At 41.0% G+C, this 19,329-nt stretch overlaps 1 long non-coding RNA gene across 1 annotated transcript in view; it reads right to left on the reverse strand.

Moving 5' to 3' along the window:
• Window positions 1-756: 756 nt before the first annotated feature.
• LOC147344297 (uncharacterized) overlaps window positions 757-19,329 on the reverse strand; it is a 152,784-nt gene continuing 134,211 nt past the window's right edge. The window contains exon 4 of the long non-coding RNA XR_015155389.1: window positions 757-1,150. This is a non-coding gene — a long non-coding RNA (uncharacterized LOC147344297). The remainder of the gene's footprint in view (window positions 1,151-19,329) is intronic.

A 19,329-nucleotide genomic window follows, 5' to 3' on the forward strand; every position in this document is an offset into this window, starting at 1 on the left:
GAATTCCCTGGATCCACGGGGGCTGGACCCCGGCACTTTATAAACTCAAATTTATCTCTATGCTACCCATTACTTCAAATTTTATTAGCATAAGTCATGACCCTAAGAAACCACATATAATGACTAAAGCTTACTTATGTTTAAGGTGTGAAGGTAGGCAAGTCACCACTTTTTGTTTTGGTGTGGGTCAGGAATACAAAATGTCATTTGGGGGTAAATAAAAATAACTCAACCCCTTTAGAAGATAATTTTCTAGGTTTCTTATCATTTTCCCAGGCAATGCTAGTGATAAATAATCCATCTGCCAATGCAGAAGACATAAGTGACTTGGGTTTGATCCCTGGGTTAGGAAGATCGCCTGGAGTAGGAAATGGCAACCCACTCCATTCTGCCTGGAAAATTTCATGAGCAGAGGAACTTGGCAGGCAAGTTCCATGGGGGTCACAAAGAGTCAGACACAACTGAGTGACCAAGCACACTCACCCTGTTTGGAGTTAGATCCTCTTTCTGAGATGGAAAGTGATGAGGAAGTGAAGGGAAAAAAGAACAATGGTCATATAAACTTACTGGTAAAGGGATGGAAGTGATGAGACGGGTGGAGAAAGGGGAGGTAGTGCTCTCTTGAAAGCAGCAGAATATGAAATTACTCCCATGAAAGAAATAATAAACCAGCAGCACAAGTTAAATAAATGATGTTTGGTGATTGAAAAATGCATTTTTACCCAGCTTCTGATACACTTTAATATGTCTAAATAAGACAAAGTAGAACAACATGCATTGTGAATGTTTTATAATAAATATTAATGTTCTCCTGATTTACTGTTTGTTTAGAAATCCCAAAGTCTTTCTGTCCCTTGTGGTTAAAGCTATGAAATTCTCCTTCATGGAAAGATAAAGAAGGAGCTGAAATTATACCTGTGGGGAGGGCTGTGTTTGGTGACGCCTTTACATCATCATAATTCTGTCAGGTGCTTAGCGCTGTGGCTGCTACTTGGGTTCTGACTTAGGTGGATCCTGTTCTAGGGTAGTAGTCCCCTGACTTCCCGCAGCTGCACTGCTCGGTGGCCCTTAATGCTGATGACCACAGAGGCTGTCGATTCACTTCAGTCTTCAAAATGGATGCTATTGGCTGAGCCGGTGCAAACTTTTCCTAGGAAAGAAATGTGGAACATCCCTTGGTTAGCAGCCACAGCAGAATCACAGGGAGGGGAAGGGAAAGTTCCAAAGAGACAGTCTATAATACATCGTTTTCTGAAGAATTCTCCCAGATTATCCATCCTACCTTTAATTAATATTAGCTCCTCCTTCCTAATATTAGTATTGATAAATAATAAAAATCACTGAAATTTTATTATTAAAAATAAATAAAATTTATTTTATTAGATAAAATTTTAATTTATTTAATAATTTTATTAAATATAATTAATACAAATTATATTTGTTTTGATAAATAAAAAAAATCAGGTGGAGAAAATTACAGTTCTCCACCTGAATGTCTTTGCTTGTGCTGTTGTTGCCATGGAAAAGTTCCCTTATACTATTTCCACTGCTGCTGCTGCTGCTGAGTCACTTCAGTCGTGTCCGACTCTGTGGGACCCCATAGATGGCAGCCCACCAGGCTCCCCCGTCCCTGGGATTCTCCAGGCAAGAACACTGGAGTGGGTTGCTATTTCCTTCTCCAATGCATGCAAGTGAAAAGTGAAAGTGAAGTAGCTCAGTCGTGTCTGACTCTTAGTGACCCCGTGGACTGCAGCCCACCAAGCTCCTCCATCCATGGGATTTTCCAGGCAAGAGTATTAGCCCTCCCCTAAAAGAACTCCCTTTGCCTAGAAACTCTTTTACTGCTGGAGATAAAATTGTATATTTTGTGTTATTTACTGATATTTCATATAACACTTAATTTGCCAATGATTCCACAAATTTTGTTTTTATCATCCACTCTGCCTAACACACTGCATACATACACACATATATCCTGATTATATGTTCAAAGATTGTACATTTTGAATCAGTCATTTAGTTAGCCACCACATGGAGATAATACTAACCTGTTAGGGCTTGTGGGAGATGATGTCTCTAAAGCACTTACTATTTAGTATGCACACAACTAATAAATTCTACACACACATATGCATCCATAGTTGTTTGATAAATTACTCAAGAGCAGGGCTTTTCATAGGTGGCCTCCACTGGCATTCGGTGTACGTATATGAGTGCTTGATTCTGATATGTAGGTTGTGCTCCTTTACCATGTTCCTCACGGTGATAATATAGAATGAGGGCCACTATAAATATACTTCTGAATTTCATTCCTCAAAACAAAGAGAAGCATCCAAATTTTATTGGATTTTCAAATATATAAATCAAGGTCACAGGAAAACACTTGGATGTACATTAAATAAACATAGGCAAGCAATATATGCAGTCTTCCCAACAGTTTTCCTTCTGGTTCCACAGTCTCTGGAGATTAATTTAAGATTCCTGTACAGTTGTTTGTGGAACTATTTGCTTTCCTCATCTTTTAGTGGTGCCTCTAAGGAAATGACCAGCTCCATTTTTTTTTTTGTAAAACAATGCAACTAAAGGACTAAGTATGACTGATTTCCACTTTCAAAGGTTCAGTGCAAGGCAAAAAAATGTTTGTGGGTCTTGTTCCACTGTCTGTTTAGAGGTTGACAATATCAGTACACTGTTACTCTGAATTTTGGCTTTTAATTTATGGATTACTGTGACTAAATGTATTCATATTTTGAAAATCCAGAATCAGGGTAAATATATGGTATATTCAGAATACACTTATACATATTTGTAGCACAGAAATTAAGGTCACACCCAGTAGTTTCTTAGTGAAAAAGATTTAAAATTGAAACATATGTATGGGAAATACTTTGAAACTATAAACATTGGAAACAATATTATCAGGTTTTTGAGACTATCATTGGATAAGGTAAGATATAGAGGTGTGGTTTTAAAGAACATAGTGGGAATATATTGAGTGGGGGTAAGAGTGATCAAGAATGGAAAACTTGTCCTTCTTATATTTTTGGACCTTGTAAAGAATCCTGAAAAGGCCCAATTGTTGCTTGCTCTTACTTTGCATGTAGAGGGGAACAGAGCTGGCAGAAGAGAACATGATCTTTGAATCACATACTGTGCCATGCCGTGCTAAGATGCTTCAGTTGTGTTCGACTCTTTGTGACCCTATGGACTGTAGCCTACACCAGGCTCTACTGACCATGGAATTCTCCAGGCAAGAAAACTGGAGTGGATTGCCATGCCCTCCTCCATGGGATCTTCCTGACCCGGGGATTGAACCCACCTGTATTGCGGTTCCCGATTTGCAGCGAGATTCTTTACTGCTAAGTCACCGGGGCAGTCCTGAATCACACAGACCCAAACCTAACAAAGATTTAATAATTTCCTAGTTATGGGAACTTGGGCAAGCTCCCTCCAAGTTTCAGAGCATTTTGTTTGCTTTGTTTAGTTTTAATGTCAGTTGTAAAATAAGGATAATAGTACATTTCTTAAGGGATTTTCTGAGGAGGGTACTAAATAAGGTAATGTATGCCTGACATATCAAAAACACTCAATTAAAGAGAACAATAATGACAATAATAATTCTAGACATCATACCTGCAATATCACACACCACAAAGATTTTGAAAGGAGCTTATTAAGTTCTCTGAAAGTTTCTGTCAAAAAGTACCATAACAAATTGCATACAGGTACTAAATTCCAGGGGGTGGGGTGCGGAAACCTAAAACTGGAAAAACCCAAATCCAGCATTTTTACTTGCTGCTGCTGCTGCTAAGTCGCTTCAGTCATGTCTGACTCTGTGCAACCCCATAGATGGCAGCCCATCAGGCTCCCCTGTCCCTGGGATTCTCCAGGCAAGAACACTGGAGTGGGTTGCCATTTCCTTCTCCAGTGCATGAAAGTGAAAAGTGAAAGTGAAGTCGCTCAGTCATGTTGGACTCTTCGTGACCCTATGGACTGCAGCCTACCAGGTTCCTTCATCCATGGGATTTTCCAGGCAAGAGTACTGGAGTGGGGTGCCATCGCCTTCTCTGGAAACACCCAAATTCAACATTTTTACTTACAGGTGTTCAAATTGAGTATCAATAACTTAGTTACCTAGACAAACCTAGACAGCTTATTAAAAAGCAGAGACATCACTTTGCTGACAAAGGTTCATATAGTCAAAGCTATGCTATTTTCAGTAGTCATGTATGGATGTGAGAGTTGGACTATAAAGAAAGCTGAGCAACAAAGAATTTATGCTTTCGAACTGTGGTTCTGGAGAAGACTCTCGAGAGTCCCTTGGACAGCAAGGAGAGCAAACCAGTCAAACCTAAAGGAAATCAATCCTGAATATTCATTGGAAGGACTGATGCTGAAGCTGAAGCTCCAATACATAGGCCACCTGATGTGAAGAGCTGATTCATTGGAAAAGACCCTGATGCTGGGAAAGAACGAGGGCAGGAGAAGAAGGTTGGACAGAGGATGAGATGGTTGGATAGCATAACCAACTCAATGGACATGAATTTGAATAAACTCTGGGAGAGAGTGAAGGACAGGTGAGTCTGGTGTGCTACAATCCATGGGGATGCACAGAGTCGGACATGACTGAATGACTTAGTTACCAGCATGCATGATTCTAGACAATCAGCCCTGTGAATTCTGTCACTTTAAATATCCCCACAAGTTTCCACCTTCAGCCCAAACCAAGAGATCTATTCAATATGGGTGAATGTGTGATACCACAGGCAGAGATAGTACAGACAGAAACCACAGAGAAAAAATAGAAGTTTAGGAGCAATATGCAAGTTAGCAGGCTCTCTGCACTGTGAAAAGTATGTTGAATACTCAGCTGCACATGCTGGCTACGAGCAGAGGGAATATATTCATTTTTTTTTTTTTTTGAAATTTAAATTAATGAATACAGTTCAGTTCAGTTTAGTCGCTCAGTCGTGTCTGACTCTTTGCGACCCCATGAATGCAGCACGCCAGGCCTCACTGTCCATCACCAACTCCCAGAGTTCACTCAGACTCAGGTCCATAGAGTCAGTGATGCAATCCAGCCATCTCATCCTCTGTAGTCCCCTTCTCCTCCTGCCCCGAATCCCACCCAGCATCAGAGTCTTTTCCACTGAGTCAACTCTTCGCATGAGGTGGCCAAAGTACTGGAGTTTCAGCTTTAGCATCATTTCTTCCAAAGAATACCCAGGACTGATTTCCTTTAGAATGCACTGGTTGGATCTCCTTGCAGTCCAAGGGACTCTCAAGAGTCTTCTCCAACACCACAGTTCAAAAGCATCAGTTCTTCGGCACTCAGCTTTCTTCACAGTCCAACTCTCACATTCATACATGACCATTGGAAAAATCATAGCCTTGACTAGACGGACCTTTGTTGGCAAAGTAATGTCTCTGCTTTTGAACATGCTATCTAGGTTGGTCATAACTTTCCTTCCAAGGAGTAAGCATCTTTTAATTTCATGGCTGCAGTCACCATCTGCAATGATTTTTGAGCCCCCAAAAATAAAGTCTGACACTGTTTCCATTGTTTCCCCATCTATTTCCCATGAAGTGATGGGACCAGATGCCATGATCTTCGTTTTCTGAATGTTGAGCTTTAAGCCAACTTTTTCACTCTCCTCTTTCACTTGCATCAAGAGGCTTTTGAGTTCCTCTTCACTTTCTGCCATAAGGGTGGTGTCCTCTGCATATCTGAGGTTATTGATATTTCTCCCGGCAATCTTGATTCCAGCTTGTGCTTCTTCTAGCCCAGCGTTTCTCATGATGTACTCTGCATAGAAGTTAAATAAACAGGGTGACAATATACAGCCTTGACGTACTCCTTTTCCTATTTGGAACCAGTCTGTTATTCCATGTGCAATTTTAACTGTTGCTTCCTGACCTGCATATAGGTTTCTCAAGAGGCAGGTCAGGTGGTCTAGTATTCCCATCTCTTTCAGAATTTTCCACAGTTGATTGTGATCCACACAGTCAAAGGCTTTGGCATAGTCAATAAAGCAGAAATAGATGTTTTCCTGGAACTCTCTTGCTTTTTCCATGATCCAGTGGATGTTGGCAAGTTGATCTCTGGTTCCTCTGCGTTTTCTAAAACTAGCTTGAACATCTGGAAGTTCACGGTTCAGATATTGCTGAAGCCTGGCTTGGAGAATTTTGAGCATTACTTTACTAGCGTGTGAAATGAGTGCAATTGTGCACTCTTTGGCATTGCCTTTCTTTGGGATTGGAATGAAAACTGACCTTTTCCAATCCTGTGGCCACTGCTGAATTTTCCAAATTTGCTGGCATATTGAGTGCAGCACTTTCAAAGCATCATCTTTCAGGATTTGAAATAGCTCAACTGGAATTCCATCACCTCCAGTAGCTTTGTTTGTAGTGATGCTTTCTAAGGCCCACTTGATTTCACATTCCAGGATGTCTGGCTCTAGGTAAGTGATCACACCATTGTGATTATCTTGGTCGTGAAGATCTTTTTTGTACAGTTCTTCTGTGTATTCTTGCCACCTCTTCTTAATATCTTCTGCTTCTATTAGGTCCATACCATTTCTGTCCTTTATTGAGCCCATCTTTGCATGAAATGTCCCCTTGGTATATCTAACTTTCTTGATGAGATCTCTAGTCTTTCCCATTCTGTTGTTTTCCTCTATTTCTTTGCATTGATCACTGAGGAAGGCTTTCTTATCCCTATTTGCTATTCTTTGGAACTCTGCATTCAGATGCTTATATTTTTCCATTTCTCCTTTGCTTTTTGCTTCTCTTCTTTTCACAGCTATGTGTAAGCCCTCCCCAGACAGCCATTTTGCTTTTTGGCATTTCTTTTCCATGGGGATGGTCTTGATCCCTGTTTCCTGTACAATGTCACGAACTTCAGTCCATAATTCATCAGGCACTCTATCTATCAGATATAGGCCCTTAATTCTATTTCCCACTTCTACTGTATAATCATAAGGGATTTGATTTAGGTCATATCTGAATGGTAGTGGTTTTCCCTACTTTCTTCAATTTAAGTCTGAATTTGGCAATAAGGAGTTCCTGATCTGAGCCACAGTCAGGCTCAGACTGGAATGCAAAAGTAGGAAGTCAAGAAACACCTGGAGTAACAGGCAAATTTGGCCTTGGAATATGGAATGAAGAAGGACAAAGGCTAATAGAGTTTTGCCAAGAGAAAGCACTGGTCATAGCAAACACCCGCTTCCAACAATACAAGAGAATACTCTACACATGGACATCACCAGATGGTCAACACTGAAATCAGATTGATTATATTCTTTGCAGCCAAAGATGGAGAAGCTCTATACAGTCAGCAAAAACAAGACCGGGAGCTGACTGTGGCTCAGATCATGAAATCCTTATTGCCAAATAAATGCAAGACTGCTAAAATATATGGATTACTAAGTGTTTTCTACACTAGTAGCTATGAGGAAGTTTCAGAAGATGCTACTTTAAAAAAAAATCTGTATTCCTGATTATAGAGAAGTAAGTGTTGGTTTTCAGAGATTCAAAATAATATATGTATTTCTGCCTTTGGCAATTACAGTCCTTGTGTAGGAAAATCACTTGATTGATTAATTTGGTGCCAAAATGCCCCAATTTTCGAGCCTATGGCATTTTCCAAAGTGACTTGCATATTTCCATACCTCCCTGCTGCTGCTGCTGCTGCTGTTGCTATGTTGCTTCAGTCGTGTCCGACTCTGTACGACCCGAGAGATGGCAGCCCACCAGGTTCCCCCATCCCTGGGATTCTCCAGGCAAGAACACTGGAGTGGGTTGCCATGTCCTTCTCCAATGCGTGAAAGTGAAAAGTGAAAGTGAAGTCACTCAGTCACGTCCGACTCTAGTGACCCCATGGATTGCAGCCCACCAGGCTCCTCCGTCCATGGGATTTTCCGGGCAAAAGTACTGGAGCGGGGTGCCATTACCTTCTCCACAAGCAGCAGCAGCAGAGGACTAAGAGCTTAACTTTCATGAGGGCCTTCCTCCAAGTTGTAAAACTACCTTTTGTCATAAATATCATGGTCCATATCACTATTCTGGAGAAGGAAATGGCAACCCACTTCAGTATTCCTGCCTGGGAAATCCTATGAACAGAGGAGCCTGGTGGGCTACAGTCCATGTGGTTGCATAAGAGTCAGACACAACTAGCAGCTAAACAACAACAAGATATGACTACCCAGCATACACCACGAGGCACAGGGGTCATACCACTGAAATGGAAATGCTACGAGGCCAGGAATTTATCACTCTTCAGCATACACCACGAGACACAGGGTCACACCACTGAAATGAAAATGCTATGAGGCCAGGAACTTTGTCTTTTTTTTTCAGTGTTGAACATGTAGTTAGCTGTAAATAGTATAAGTACACATATATTAAATAAAGAGGCAAAAAGAATGAAATAAGAAAGGAAGAAGGAAGGAATAAAGGAAAAAGATGTCAAGAGGGAGGAACAAATTTATTACAAACCAATTATGTGAAGCAGTGATTTAGCAAAAGCTAAATCTGGTAGCAAAATATGACTAACAATTCTAATAAAATAAAAATAGGCCCTTTTTCTTAAGAGGCACAAGGGATGGAGGGATTAACATTTGCTGAATTTAGAAAGATTTCTCATAAATCTTTGGATATTGGATATCTGACTAGCTATAGAATATCCCAAGTAAATGAAGGTAATTTCACACTGAATGAAAAATGTTTGTAACATCATTATGGCATCAGTGGAGATAGTATAGTTTTGAAATGGACAATGTGTGATTTTAGCTATGGTCGAAATATCAGGTTGGGGCAGAAAGCTGGAAATTTTAATTTGACAAGCCAAAAATTTGGAATGTAGTCCATAGACAATGGAAAGACAAGATTAAATGTTGAATTATGGTAGAAATTTACTGTGTGATATTTAAATGTGAGGCCATCGTGCACATAATCTTGTTTAGGAATAATGTGTCCTCTGAAAAATGGCACATGATGTTTCTGATAGAGCTACTTAATAAAGATCCTAAATTGAGCTAGAGAAGAAATCAAGAAACACACTACTCTGAGACTTTTAGGAATTAATCTTCTTTCTGTAGGTATAAGAAGGGATGGGGGTATCTAGCAGAGCCAACTGGTCCACCTGACAATGCATGAATCATGCTCTCATTGCTGGGTGTTCTTTATCATGAAAATGACATTCCTGACCTTATCATGAATAAATCATACACAATGATTCCCTTTTCCAGTAAGATTAAGGCATCACGCACTGACCTAATATGCTCTCTCCCTTCATTCATATTGTGATAAAATAATGCCACTTGACGAAATGACAAGTAAGATTTAGGTGCAGCCCAAGGACAGGCACTAAAGTTAACTAGGACATTCAGGAACCAAATCCTTCACTACAGACTATACTGAGCACCAACCATGGACAACTTAATAGTTATAATAGGCAATACTTTTTAGTCCCTTTGACATGAGTAGGTGGAGAAGTCCCTGATCCAATCAAGGATGGCTGTGTTTCCCCACCACACAGCTGACAAGCAGCAGGGAGAGCAGAGACTGCAACTTTCCTTGAGATTCAAGATAGAACTGTTGCATGAGCTCCTGAAAAACAGATTCATTTTCAAGTCCTAACCTTGTGAAGTAAACATAAAAAAAGAAGCCCTGTTAGGCATTTTTTAGCAATAAATTTCTCCCTGATCCCTTGGTATTTTTCCATCAGCCCACCTCATATGTCCTGTTAGTTCCATGATGAATTGAGCCACTCAAAATGTCTCAGCCTGCTTCTCTTTTATTGTGGAGACTCCCTGGTACTTGACAAAATGCATCAGCGAATTCTGATGACCCTGGTAGGTGTCCCTTGCTGCTTGATTGCTCTTTCACACACAAAGGTAAACAATGTTAAACGGTACTGATGGAGTGAGTGAATTTCCCTGAATGACGGTCGTGTAAAGAAAGGCAGAATCTCACAGAGGGCACTGGAGGTGTGTTAGCTGACCTTAGAGGCACAATGTGTGTGCCAGAAAGAGCAGCGGAAGAGACCCTGGAGTCCCAGCAGGAGGGCTGAGTGTTTTGTTTAGGGACAGAGGTTAGAGAGCAAAGTGCCGACTCATTGAAAAGACCCTGATGCTGGGAAAGACTGAAGGCAAAAGGAGAAGCAGGCAGCAGAGGACAAGATGGTTGGATAGCACCACCAACTCAAAGGAAGCAAATCTGAGCAAACTCTGGGAGACAGTGGAGGACAGAGGGAATCAGGTTAAAAAGAAGCTACCAGACAAAACAAGCAAAGCAGAAAGATGCAAGAGGACCACACACTAATAAAATGATATGAGCCCCTGGGCCCAGACTTGCTTGTTGTTCAGTCTCTCAGTACTGTTTGACTTCTTGAGACCACAAGGACTACAGTGCACCAGGCATCCCTGTCCTTCACAATCTCTGGGAGCTCACTCAAGCTCATGTCCATTGAATTGGTGATGTCATCCAACCACTGTGTCCTCTGTTTTCCCTTCTCCTCCTGCCTTCAATCTTTCCCAGCATCAGGATCTTTTCCAACGACTCAGCTCTTTGCATCAGGTGGCCAAAGAATTGGAAATTCAACTTCAGCATCAGTTCATCTAACGAATATTCAGGGTTGATTTCCTTTAGGATGGACTGGTTGGATCTCCTTGCAGTCCAAGGGACTCTCAAGATTCTTCTCCAACACCACAGTTCAAAAGCAACAATTCTTCAGTGCTTAGCCTTCTTTATGGTCGAACTCTCACATCCATACATGACTAGTGGAAAAACCATAGCTTTGAATATACAGATTTTTGGTGGCAAAGTATCGCCTCTGCTTTTTAATATGCTGTCTTTGTTTGTCATAGCTTTTCATCCAAGGAGCAAGTGTCTTTTAATTGCATGGCTGCTGTCACCATCTGCAGTGATTTTGGAGGCCAAGAAAATAAAGTTTGTCACTGTTTCCATTGTTTCTCCATCTATTTGCCATGAAGTGATGGGATCGGATGCCATGATCTTCATTTTTTTGAATGTTGAATTTTAAGCCAACTTTTTCACTCTCCTCTTCCACTTTCTTCAAGAGGCTCTTTAGTGTTGAGCATCACATTGCTAGTGTGTGAAATGAGTGCAACTATGTAGTAGTTTGAACACTCTTTGGCATTGCCTTTCTTTGGGACTGGAATGAAAACTGACTTTTCCAATCCTGTGGCCACTGCTAAGTTTTCCAAACTTGCTGGCATATTGAGTGTAGCACTTTCACAGCATCATCTTTTAGGATTTGAAATAGCTCAGCTGGAATTCCATCACCTCCACTAGATTTGTTCATAGTGATGCTTCCTAAGGCCCATGTAGCTTTGCACTCCAAGATGCTTGGCTCTAGGTTAGTGATCACACCATCACACTTATCTGAGTCATTAAGATCTTTTTTGTATAGTTCTGTGTATTCTTGCCACCTCTTCTTAATATCTTCTGCTTCTGCTAGGTCCATACTGTTCCTGTCCTTTATTATGTCCATCTTTGCATGAAATGTTCCCTAGGGGTCTCTGATTTTCTTGAAGAGATCTATAGTCTTTCTTACTTTATTGTTTTTCTCTATTTCTTTGCACTGTTCACTTAGGAAGGCTTTCTTACCTGTCCTTCTATTCTTTGGATCTCTGCCTTCAGTAGGACATATATTCCCCTTTTTCCTTTGCCTTTTGCTACCCTTCTTTTCTCAGTTCTTTGTAAGGTCTCCTCAAAACACCATTTTGCCTTTTTGCATTTCTTTTACTTAGGGATGGTTTTGATCACTGCCTCCTGTTCTCTGTTATGAATCTCTGTGCATAGTTCTTCTGGCACTCTGTCTATCAGACCTAATTCCTTGAATCTATTTGTCACTTTCACTGTATTATTGTAAAGGATTTGCTTTAGGTCATACCTGAATGCCCTAGTGGTTTTCCCTACTTTCTTCAATTTAAGTCTGAATTTGGCATTAAGGGGTTCATAATCTGAGCCACAGTAAGATCCCGGTCTTGTTTTTGCTGACTGTATAGAGCTTCCCCATCTTCAGCTTCAAAGAATATAATCATCTGATATCGGTTTTGACCATCTGGTGATGTCCATGTTTAGAGTTGTCTCTTGTGTTGTTGGAAGAGGGTGTTTGCTATGACCAGTGCGTTCTCTTCACAAAACTCTATTAGCCTTTTCCCTGCTTCATTTTGTACTCCAAGGCCAAATTTGCTTGTTACTCCAGGTATCTCTTGACTTCCTACTTTTGCATTCCAGTCCCCTATGAATAAAAGGACATCTTTTTAAGGTATTAGTTCTAGAAGGTCTTATAGGTCCTCATAGAACTGTTCAACTTCAGCTTCTTCAGCTTTATTGGTTGGGGCATAGACTTGGATTACTGTGATATTAAATGGTTTGCCTTGGAGATGAACAGAGATCCTTCTGTCATTTTTGAGACTGCACCCAAGTACTGCATTTCAGACTCTTTTTTTGACTCTGAGGGCTACTCCTTTTCTTCTAAGGGATATAATGTAGTAGATATAATGGTAATCTGAAGTAAATTCACCCATTCTGGTCCATTTTAATTCACTGATGCCTAAAATGTTGATGTTCACTTTTGCCGTCTTCTTGCCATGTTCGACCACTTCCAATTTATCTTTATTCATGGACCTAACATTCCAGGTTCCTATGCTGTTCTTTACAGCATCGGACTTTACTTTCATCACCAGACACATCCACAACTGGGTGTTGTTTCCCCTAGCTAAGCGTCTCATTCCTTCTGGAGCTATTTCTTCACTCTTCTCTAGTAGCATATTGGGGACATACTGATCTAGGGAGTTCATCTTTTAGTGTCATATATTTTTGTCTTTTCATACTGTCCATCTGTCCATGGGGTTCTCAAGGCAAGAATGCTGAAGTGGTTTGCCATTCCCTTCTCTAGTGAGCCATGTTTTGTTAGAACTTTTCACCAGGACCCATTCATCTTGGGTGCCCTACACAGCATGATTCATAGGTTCACTGAGTTAACAAGTCATTTGTATAACGAGTCACCTTGTGGGTTTAAACCAGTTCTGATTAGAGTTTTATCACTTGCAAGGGAGAGTTCTGCCTTAGACAAAATATTAAGGTTTTTGCTTTAGGCTAATCATATCTGAAACTCACCCATACACCCTATAAATCATAGTCTGAAACAAGGCTGTATGCAGCTATTTTATTCTGGTAACTGTTCCCAAGGAACAGAGGTGAAACAGGGATGAAAGAGGAGCAAACTCAACAGTGTGTTGTCAAGTTTATCACTGCAGAAGCAAATGGGGCTGGATCCCATAAGGGATGTTGTGAGACTCCATGTAGAAAGAGCTTCAGTACTTTATGTGCAAGGAATAGGAAAGGAGAATATTTACCCTGGGTCACAGATTGCCTTGTTGAGTTTTAACTTCTTTTCATTTTCAGACTTGCACAGGTATTAGGAATGGCTAAGTTGGTCCTGCAGGTGTTCCATTAAACAGGCACAGGGAGTTCCTAATATAGTCCATCCCTTGGACTGCTCAGATCCACTAATATTTACATTAAGACCAATTTATAAGAAGGCTCTCAAGCTATGACAAACCATTAATCTCTTCAAGAGACATAATACACCAAGGTTAGTGGAACAAACTACAGTAATAGTTGCCTCCTGAAGGCACAGCTGAGGCACCAGATTGTGTTGACTTTCGGCATTAGGCAATATTTTTTAAACTTAAACCAACAGTCATCACATGGTATTACTGTTACTATAAGTAGAATATACAGGTCTGGGATTTATGGGGTAAAGATAAGAGTGGCCTGATTCGAACCCTCCCAGTGAACCACTTGGGGCATTTTTGCATAGTGTTCCCATGGATATAGAGGCTTTTATGTCATGATCAGAAAATACCTTAACTAAGGCTAGGGTGACCAACCTGTCTGGTTTGCATGGGTCCATCCAGGTTTTAAACAGAAAGTCCTACTTCCCAGAATTGTCATCAACCCTAGACAAACTGGGATGGTAGGTCACCCTAACTAGGTAACATGAGTTCCACTAACCTTAAAACCTAAAGTTGCACTTGGTCATTTCTGCCTCCTCAGTAGGAAAAAAAAAAAAAAATCATAGACGTGTTGATAATTTACTCTGATCATCAAAAGATAGGTACTACTTCATTCAGTTCAGTTCAGTTGCTCAGTCGTGTCTGACTCCTTGCAACCCCATGAATCACAGCACACCAGGCCTCCCTGTCCATCACCAACTCCCGGAGTTCACTCAGACTCACGTCCCTCGAGTCGGTGATGCCATCCAGCCATCTCATCCTCTGTCTTCCCCTTTTCCTCCTGCCCCCAATCCCTCCCAGCATCAGAGTATTTTCCAGTGAGTCAACTCTTCACATGAGGTGGCCAAAGTACTGGAGTCTTAGCTTTAGCATCATTCCTTCCAAAGAAATCCCAGGGCTGATCTCCTTCAGAATGGACTGGTTGGATCTCCTTGCAGTCCAAGGGACTCTCAAGAGTCTTCTCCAACACCACAGTTCAAAAGCATCAATTCTTTGGCACTCAGCCCTCTTCACAGTCCAACTCTCACATCCATACACGACCACAGGAAAAACCATAGCCTTGACTAGACGGACCTTTGTTGGCAAAGTAATGTCTCTGCTTTTCAATATGCTATCTAGGTTGGTCATAACTTCCATTCCAAGGAGTAAGCATCTTTTAATTTCATGGCTGTGATCACTATCTGCAGTGATATTGGAGCCCCCCAAAATAAAGTCTGACACTGTTTCCACTGTTTCCCCATCTATTTCCCATGAAGTGATGGGACCAGATGCCATGATTTTCATTTTCTGAATGTTGAGCTTTAAGCCAACTTTTCCACTCTCCTCTTTCACTTTCATCAAGAGGCTTTTGAGTTCTTCTTCACTTTCTGCCATAAGGGTGGTGTCATCCGCATATCTGAGGTTATTGAGATTTCTCCTGGCAGTCTTGATTCCAGCTTGTGCTTCTTCCAGCCCAGCATTTCTCATTATATACTCTGCATATAAGTTAAATAAGCAGGGTGACAGTATGCAGCCTTGATGTACTCCTTTTCCTATTTGGAACCAGTCTGTTGTTCCATTTCCAGTTCTAACTATTGCTTTCTGACCTGCATATAGGTTTCTCAAGAGGCAGGTCAGGTGATCTGGTATTCCCATCTCTTTCAGAATTTTCCACAGTTTATTGTGATCCACACAGTCAAAGGCTTTGGCATAGTCAATAAAGCAGAAATAGATGTTTTTCTGGAACTCTCTTGCTTTTTCCATGATCCAGCGGATGTTGACAATTTGATCTCTGGTTCCTCTGCCTTTTCTAAAACCAGCTTGAACATCTGGAAGTTCATGCTTAATGTATTACTGAAGCCTGGCTTGGAGAATTTTGAGCATTACTTTACTAGCATGTGAGATGAGTGCAATTGTGCAGTAGTTTGAGCATTCTTTGGCATTGCCTTTCTTTGGGATTGGAATGAAAACTGACCTTTTCCAGTCCTGTGGCCACTGCTGAGTTTTCCGAATTTGCTGGCATATTGAGTGCAGCACTTTCACAGCGTCATCTTTCAGGATTTGAAATAGATCTGCTGAAATTCCTTCACCTCCACTAGCTTTCTTCATAGTGATGCTTTCTAAAGCCCATTTGACTTCACATTCCAGGATGTCTGGCTCTTGTTGAGTGATCACACCATCATGATTATCTTGGTCATGAAGATCTTTTTTGTACAGTTCTTCTGTGTATTCTTGCCACCTCTTCTTAATTAGTGGATACAGAAGACTGTGTTTGACACTCATTAATATGCTGAAATATACATTGCTACCTCCATGCCCAAGTTTAACTGTAAATAGGACATTTCAGCAACTGTGGCCTGATAAGTGAATGTCACCATTGGCCCAGACAACTCAGAAATAAATACCTGGGTTGCTTGTGACAAAAGTATAATTCAAATTGGCTTTAGAACACAATGTAATATTTTGGTCAAACCATATGTGAAACCTAAAGAAGTCTGAATCCATGGTCAAATAGCTGTATTAGTAACCAGTTTCTTTCTGTATTTCCATTCTGCTTTTATGCTGTGATGGCTTTGTTTTTGAGCAGATCCCCTGCAAGGTGTGCAGCAGGTACAAGTGTGCAGCAAATAGTGCCAAGGTTAGCACTAAGTGATGTTCTCTTTCTCAACAGTTTCTAACAGAAGATCTAGAAAGGAGACCTGTCTTATGCATTGAGGCATTGGTCACAGACTAGAGTCCCCTCAAAAAGCATAGCCTAAAAGGAGGGCTATTGTGTGGATACTTTACTTTGGGAAGTCATCTCATTGAGTAGGTGTGGAGGACTTATTCGTATTCCACTAAGAAGTCAATGGTAGGGTTTTGCCAAGGGCTACATCCCAATTAGGTACTCAGGTTCTAGGGTGTGTTTTTAAATCCATTAAACCTACCAGTACTCCAGTTGTGATCTGACTTCTGTAAGTCCACACTGTATTGGATTCTACTTTGGTTGTACCAAAGCATTAATTTCAATATTAATTCAGACTTCTTACCAAAAGCCAATCAGTAATGATGGGCATAGTTCTTTCTCTAGAGTACAGGTTTTCTGTAAATGACTACAAATCCCTAAGAGAAAACAACAGACTACTATATATCATGGGATTCCCAGGTGGAGCTAGGGGTACAGAAACTGCCTGCCAATGAGGGAAACATGAGACATGGGTTCAGTCTCTGGGTTGGGAAGGTTCTCTGGAGGAGGGCATGGCAATCCACTCCAGTATTCTTGCCTGGAGAATCCCATGGATGGGAGAGTTTGGTGGGCTATGGTCCATACAATCACAAAGAGTTGGTCATGACTGAAGGGTCATGACTGAAGGGACTTAGCATGAATGCATTATATATCGTATGTACAGGTAATGACATTGGAATCCTTCCTAAAGGGGACACAGTATTTCTTTCAATCCATGAAAACTGGTTTTTCTTTGAAAACTCAGTGACAGCATAATTTTTCATTTTGACACCTGCAGTGAGCCTTCTGTTCACCAGCTCTCATGTCTATCTTCTGCCCAGCATTTTGTTTAGCCTCATTGGTCCAACATCCTCAAGGTTCATCCTAACACATGCTCCTCTTATTTTCTTCCAGTAAACAATAGGCAGATATTGCATTATGGGTGGGGGGAGGAGGATATAAACTGTGTTTTCCTAATATATGCACTACATTTCTCTATTTGGGCTGAGTTGAAATATAATCATATTATCAGTGTGACTGTGATAAGGGAAGGTGAGGCCAATACTGAAAACAGCAGATGTCAATTTTTTTATGCATCTGGCACAGGGGAACTACTGGCTGTATCTCAAGGCCACTTCTTAAGTGAAGTATATTGCTGCTTCCTCTGGACATGTTACTTAGGGGAAAATATAGGCATTACTTTACTTATCAGTTCAGTTCATTTCAGTCACTCTTTGTGACCCCATGAATCACAGCATGCCAGGCCTCCCTGTCCATCACCAACTCCCAGAGCTTACTCAAACTCATGTCCATTGAGTCAGTGATGCCATCCAGCCATCTCATCCTCAGTCATCCCCTTCTCCTCTTGCCCCCAAGGCCTCCCAGCATCAGGGTCTTATACTGATCTATTAAATGCCTTTTTCAAAGATTTCAGTTTCCTCCCATAATTTTGTTTATATTGTACCAAACTTACTGAGGCTTTGCCACTCTACTTTGTAGCTCTCCTAGCTTTAAAGCTAAACCCTGGGCTTAATATTTAGCACACTCACCCTGACACTGCCAGAGTCCTATATCTATTTAAATACTACCATAGAGCCACTCTAAGTCTCATAGCATGCCATGAGTTGATAGCGTTGTAACTCTGAGCATGTCACATTCATTATTCAAGATTTCTAAACCTGTTGATCAACTCTAAAACATTTATAAATGAATGATTCACCTTTTAATAATTGTTTAAATATAACCATTCAATATAATACCTTACCTTCTTCAGTTTAGTTCAGTCCAGTTCAGTCCACTCAGTCGTGTCTGACTCATTGCAACCCTAAGGACTGCACCATGCCGGCTTCCGTGCAGCACCAACTTCTGGAGCTTGCTCAAACTCATGTCCATTGAGTCCAACTTATGTCCATTGAGTGATGAAATCCAACCATCTCATCCTTTGTTGTTCCCTTCTCCTCCTGCCTTCAATCTTTCACAGCATCAGGGTCTTTTCCAATGAGTCAGTTCTGCGCTTAAGGTGGCCAAAGTATTGGAGTTTCAGCTTCAACATCAGTCCTTCCAATGAATATTCAGGACTGTTTTCCTTTAGGTTTGACTGGTTGGATCTCCTAGCAGTCCAAGGGACTCTCAAGAGTCTTCTCCAACACCACAGTTCAAAAACATCAATACTTCAGTGCTTAGCTTTCTTTATAGTACAACTCTCACATCCATACAAGACTACTGGAAAAAACATAGCTTTGACTAGATGGACCTTTGTTGGCAAAGCAATGTCTCTACTTTTTAATATGCTGTATACGTTGGTCAAGCAAGCATCTTTTAATTCCATGCTGCAGTCACCATCTGCAGTGATTCCAGAGCCCCCAAAATAAAGCCTCTCACTGTTTCCATTTCTTATCTTCTATGAAGACCTACAAGGCCATTTAGAACTAACACCCCAAAAGATATGTCCTTTTCATTATAAGGGACTGGAATACAACAGTAGGAAGTCAAGAAACACCTGGAGTTACAGGCAAATTTGGCCTTGGAATACAGAATGAAGAAAGGCAAAGGCTAATAGAGTTTTGCTAAGAGAATGCACTGGTCATAGGAAACACCCTCTTCCAACAACACAAGAGAAGACTCTACACATGGACATCACCAGATGGTCAACACCGAAGCCAGATTGATTACATTATTTGCAGCCAAAGATGGAGAAACCCTATACTGGCTCAGATGATAAAGCATCTGTCTGCAATGCAGAAGACCCAGGTTCGATCCCTGGGTTGGGAAGATCCCCTGGAGACGGAAATGGCAGCCCACTCCAGTATTCTTGCCTGGAAAATCCCATGGATCATGGAGCCTGGTAGGCTACCATCCATGGTGTCTCAAAGAGTTGGACACAACTGAGCGACTTCACTTCACTTCACTTCATACAGTCAGCAAAAACAAGACCAGGAGCTAACTGTTGCTCAGATCATGAACTCCTTATTGCCAAGTTAAGACTTAAATTGAAGAAAGTAGGGAAAACCACTAGACCATTCAGGTATGACCTAAATCAAATCCCTTACGATTATACAGCAGAAGTGAGAAATGGATTTAAGGGACTAAGATCTG

Source organism: Bos grunniens, chromosome 26, assembly GCF_055505025.1.
Source record: "Bos grunniens cultivar Pamir isolate PY7600 chromosome 26, Bosgru_T2T1.0, whole genome shotgun sequence".
Lineage (NCBI taxonomy): Eukaryota > Metazoa > Chordata > Mammalia > Artiodactyla > Bovidae > Bos > Bos grunniens.